The sequence below is a fragment of the Mandrillus leucophaeus genome, unplaced genomic scaffold, assembly GCF_000951045.1.
Source record: "Mandrillus leucophaeus isolate KB7577 unplaced genomic scaffold, Mleu.le_1.0 Scaffold259, whole genome shotgun sequence".
Lineage (NCBI taxonomy): Eukaryota > Metazoa > Chordata > Mammalia > Primates > Cercopithecidae > Mandrillus > Mandrillus leucophaeus.
In genome coordinates, this window is record NW_012102687.1 from 1965089 (window position 1) to 1971088 (window position 6000).

Here is a 6000-nt window from a genome sequence, read left to right on the forward strand (position 1 = left end):
TTAAATATTATTTTTTAAATGGTTATTATTCAAAGAAAATTATCAATATATTATTAGGCAAATAACTTCTTAAATATCATTTAAAAGGGTATTTTTATTTTTTCAAACTTTTTAGAGTATTTCAGATTTATTATGACTTGTATTTCTCTATCGCCCATCTTAGTAACTAGAAAAAAAAAAAAAAGAAAGAAAGAAAGCAATATACAGCCTTGATAATAAAAATTCCAAATTGATTCACCCTTATCTTAAATCTCACAAAACATATACAGGAACGCATTTTATTTGTAAGGAGAAACTATCTATCTATAAATTTCATTTTTGACTCAATTTTTAGTTTGATTGATGACCCTTAAGAGGTTGAGAAACAAGAAAGACAAGTTGAGCATGTCATGTAATATATAATTACATTATTTTAATAATTTTCTATAGACTTTATGAAGTTCGTCACTTTTCTGCAAACAGTGCTGCATATATTTGCCGTGTGTCTGTAATGAAATGAGTTAATGTCTTAACAAGCCATCCAGTGTTGTGTTACTGAATAATCCTTTACGTTTTACATGAATTCATTATAACTCCAAAATATGGTCATTTCTTTGTGGATCAAAGACTTAATAAAGGGCCACCACATTTGAATATCTTTCATATGTGTCTTCAAAGTTGGCACTTTTTTTAGTTCCAGTGGAAATGTTATTCTGTATTTAAATAGTGTCCCCTATATGCTAAATTTGGGCTTATGATGGGAATCTAATTTTACCTTATTTCAGGACTAAGATACAAAAGCTAAAAGTGTAGAAAAATCAGAAAAAAAAAATGCTTCTAATATTTTAAATTTGCAATCTCATCGACTCAACCTTTGGTTATTATTGCTAGTAGCATAGTTTGACTTCAGTGTTTAACTATGTTATTGTTAGATGAAACACTAAATTTCATCTTAAAGAATTCCATATTTTGGCAGTTCAAGGTAAATGTTTATACTTGAATAAAGACATACATCTTGGAAAACTTTGTGCAAACGGAAGTCAATGACACAATGAGGTACATTTTGAGTAAATGTAATGTTTATATATAGTACTGCCTTTCAAATAAGTTATAAAATTAAGATATATGTTAATGTTTCAAGATAATAAACAAAATTGAAAATAAAATAAGCCGTAATTCTGTTAGAAATTTCACAGCCTAAATATTTATATCAATACAATTAGTTTTAACAAGAAAATTTCATAATTTGTAGTGGAAAGAATGATTCCTTGTGTATTTAAAGGAGATTATGTTGTATAAACTTCCTAGCTCAGTGTTTTATATATTCTTTTTTGCCCCTCTACCCAATCCGGGCTTTCAAAATTTGTATGAATATTTAATTTAAGATCACATGACTGATGTGAACCTTACAAAGAATATCTGTTTAGGGTAAAACATGTGAACAACTTCAAAAGATTTACATTTGACCTCTAGTATTTGCAACAATATGCATTCTTGTGGTAATCACTCTCTTGTAGGGCTGTGTAGTAAATACAATGAAAAATCTCTACCTAGAGGATTCAGTTTAAATTATAAAATTCTAAAGCTAAACTTCATCCTAGTAACTCTAATACAACTAGAGTAGAAATTTTATGATATTTTAAAATATACAAATATTTAAACCTAACTTAGTGTACTCCTGCTGAAAAGCATAGCTCTCTTCAGTGAATAATACTTATTAAGTATGAAACAGCTTTATATTTAACTCATTCCTATTAATATTGGACATCTACTTTGCAACCTAAACTCTCTCTCTCTCTCTACCTCTCTCTCTCTCTCTCTCTGTCTCTCTCTGGAATGTAAAGGAAATATCCCCCACCCCCATGCTTTTCCAGCCATCATTTATACTTAATCTAATGTCACTAAATGACATAAATGAGAGACCACAATTCCATTTATCAAGCAAACCATCACACCTGTCAAAGTTATGAATAGTAATAAGAAATGCAAAAAGCACAAGATAACTTCTATCATTTAATAATTGCTCAGTATGAGAAGTACTGTTCGGTCGTTTTCCACACTGAATTATTTCTCTGGACACACTCAGAACACACTGCCAATTGACAAAAGGAACATAGCTTCAAAAGAAAATCTTCTAAGTAGAGAAAAGCTCTCTGTTAAGCATGCAAGCGGTTAAACATTGCTGAAATAGTGAGACATTTTCTCAGCCCACGCTTCCCAGTTCCATTCAATTACCAACAGCACAAGCGACTATAATACAAGCTAATACTGTATTATTAAATCAGAGCTTCCCATTTACATCCACCTCTAACCTGAGGGGGTGGCAAGGGGATGACATTTGCTAGTCAACAGCAGAACAAACAGCCCCCAACTTGGAAATACACATGACCTTGGGGTGTGGAATTCTCAGAGACTGAGTTTCACAAGTTTTATTTGGATCTACTGCATAACAACACATCTAAATGGACCCAGCATGATATAAATGTTTCTATCCCTACCTCCTCACTTCCAAAAAATGTTAAGAGAGCTCTGCACTTTGAAATCTATGCTTTAGATATAGGAAATAATATTGTTGATTAACCAGGGATTATTCCATTCAGATAATTATTATATTTGTTCTAAACAACTTGTTGGTTGATTTATTTAATATCATTTGCTAATATATTTGGAGGGTTTTCTGGAATGGTTCCTTTGAACCCTGCTGAAAGCATTGCTCTAAAATATTTATATTTATAAAGCAAGATATAACATAATGACATTAACTTCACAAAAAGCAAAGCTCTCAACTTCCCCTCTAGAATTTAGTGCATAATCACTAACAGATGATCTTGTAATAATAATAATAGTAATTATTAAAATATTTTTGCAATCATTGCCAAAAGTCCAGTTTCAAATTGTAAAAATAAACAGAACTTGTTTTTAAATTTTTGTGTAGCAGTCCGTATGTCTCCCCCACTTGTAATCATTTATAACAATATTATTTTTCTTACCTTATTTTAACAGTCACAAAAGTCCCCCAGAAAGATTCCTAAACGCTGTGGAAATACAAATCACTATTTAAAAAAAAAAAAAAAAAAAAAAAACCACTAAGAAGATCGTCTTAGCTGGGAAAAAAATAAATAAATAAAATAGTTTCGTCTAAAACTATAGAAATCTCCAAAGTCACGCCTGAATGAGCGCCCAGGTGGCAAACAGAGGAGTCTCTCCCACGTCCGATACCACACTCCTTTGTCAAGTTGATATGGGTCCTGTTGGTGAAGCGGGTCCCACAGGGCACAGAGGGTGCAAGAGGGCGTTGCCTCCAGGTGCTGGAGCAACTGGTCCGCTCGCGTCTCAGTTTCAGCACCGACAGCACAGTGGACAGTACCAGCTCCTCTCACCTCCAGTTTGTCTCAGTCACTGAACCAGGCTGATTCTCGCTCCTCCTCCCTAGGCAGGAGCTGCTGCCACTCAACCCGGGGGTGCCCCGCCCCCACCATCTGACGTAACTATTTTGCATATCAACTCGCCGAGAAGTGAGGGGCCGCCCCCTTGACTGGGCTTCTGCTAGGGTCAGCTGCGGCAATCGAGGCTACAAAATCCAGGTTTAAGGTCAGCGTGGGCATCTTTGGACTTCAAGATGTATTCTCAACCAGTCCAGTGGAAATTAAACGCTTTGGCGGTGCTGGAGCCTTTGCCTTCGCTGGGACTGCCGTTTCTGCGCACTCTAAGATCGCTGCGGGCACAGCTCTGGAAGGAAGACGGGGCGGAGAGAGGGGGCAGTGGAGCGCGGAGAGGACCGAGTGGGAGGCGGGTGGGGAGGAGACGGAGAAATAGAATGAATCGATTCAACCGTTCTTGAAAACATCTCCCATCCTTTTGATCTTCCTGGCCAAACTTTGCTGCCTCTCACTGCTATTTGGTTATTTGAACGCATACGTATGTGGTGTTCCTACTCCTTTCCCTCGGTTCACGGAGCCGCTGGAGGGAGTCGCTGCTGCAGAAACTTGCCTGGAAGGAAAAAAAAAAAATCTTGAGCAGCGAGAGGAAACGTGAAAGCTTGCAGCGCTAGCCATCATTTCTAAACAGAATCTTAAAAATAAAAACAAAAAGAATTACGAGTGCTCCATAGTATATATTATACTTCATATTCGTTCCAATAAAACCTACAGAACCTTCCCTATTCATTATCATGATTTAAATATATCCTCAAACTGTATAGACTTGGAGATTCCACAGTAAAAAAATAAATAAATAATAAAAAGTGAAAGTTCTCAGCTTCAACTTCCACTGCCAAAATTCTGAAGGTTATGCAATATTTATTATGTCTACTATATAAATTGTTCTATGAAAGATGGAGTATCCTGGAAGCATTACATAGCCTTTAGCAATTCTCTCAGTATTTGTGATATTTCTTGTCTCAGTGAAGCTCTAGCGGCCTTGAAGGCAAAAGAAAGGGGGCCTGTCATGCCAAATTCCACGGACTGCTTAAACTTGTAAACAAACACTTTCAGTGAACTGAAGTAATCAATCATCCAGAAGGGTGATTATTCACATTACATGCATGTGTCCCACCTACAGTTAACATGACTTACTTGGACAGAAAAGTGGGTATCTAAAACTAAGCTTAATTTTCTTAAGTTGGATAAAGCATGTTTAATAAAAAAGATTGTTTATTCAAAAAATGTTATAGCATTTCACACATCGTTTTCCATCAGAATGCCTACATGCTGATATGTGTCATCATATTCCAGGAGTCTGATAGCATCTAGCACTGGATCCACTCACAAGCCTTTTCAGGGACTCTAATAAAATGAATACACTTGTTTATTCCTCCATCAGGAAAAATAATAAATTTTATTTTCTGTGATATTAAGAAGTTTTCTGAGGAAGTCTATTTACTTTGTGGGCCCATACCCCCAAACTCCTTCTTTCTAGTTACTTAAAAAATAAAAGATAACAGAGGAAAAAAACTATGGTATTTTTGCTTGAAGGAAGGAACATTTTTTTTATTCTTATTCACACCCGCATAAACCTTTCTCTATGGCTTTATTCCAGAAATTGCCCGTTTCTTTTCTGAACGTACAATCCCTAGTCCTATTTCTCCAACACACCTTGACCGTAAGTTTCACATTTTGGGTAATCTGCAATGTTTTTGTTTTCTCAGACAACTACTGATTTTACATTTATAAGTGTCAAGTGCCATGACTTTTTGCACAGATACACACGCATGTATTATGAGTTCTTCAGTTCTCAAAGTCATTTTAATAATGGTGGCAGACACCATGATATGACAGGAAAGATGATCTGTGGGGGCAGATGGGTGTTGCACAATCGTAATTACAATGGAGCCAACTGAATAACTTAGGCTGGCTATGGCGTGCATGATATGCTTCTTTTGGGAACATCACATAGCACACTTTGGTCTGCTTCATGCCAATGTGCTGAAATGTCAGAGAAATCTTGATAGTTCATTTTAGCAATGTAGAGAGTACATGACGTATGCTTATAAAATTCCACCAAGACCTATGTTGTTTGGATAATGGACACTATTTTTCAGTTTACTCCAGTGATCATAATGTTTTGGGGTATGAATTCAATTAAAGCAGTCATAATATTATTGAAAAGCCTGAGGGAATAAAACTGGAAAACAAATCTTCCTTTCAAAGATGGAAAGGAAAGCGAAATCATTTTCTCATTGTCTTTAAAAAGAGAGAGAGAGAAGAAAGAAATAAAGAAAAGAAAACAAAAGGAAAATAGCTATTTTGGCGAGCATGAACAAAGATGAATATATGCAGAAAACATTGAGAATATTCTCCTAGGGGATTCTTGATTTTGTACTGCCCTAAATGGCAGTGTGACTGAGGGCAAGCTATTTAGACCTTTTCATCACATTCATCATTTTTAAAATATGTAGGTTATCCTGCTATCTCCAAAACTCATTACATGCTTGTCATTCTGTACTTTTATATTAGACTTCGAAAATTTTTATATTACAATTCAAAATTTTATATTATAATTTAAAATTTTAAGAACTTTTCC

General features: G+C 35.2%; 1 protein-coding gene across 3 annotated transcripts in view; it reads right to left on the bottom strand.

Annotated features, from left to right (window-relative positions):
* FSTL5 (follistatin-like 5) overlaps positions 1–3414 on the bottom strand; it is an 825267-nt gene extending 821853 nt beyond the window's left edge. For all 3 annotated transcript variants that reach the window (XM_011983978.1, XM_011983977.1, XM_011983976.1), the window contains exon 1: positions 2970–3414. The gene's annotated coding sequence lies outside the window, so the exon portion shown is untranslated. The remainder of the gene's footprint in view (positions 1–2969) is intronic.
* Positions 3415–6000: the final 2586 nt, after the last annotated feature.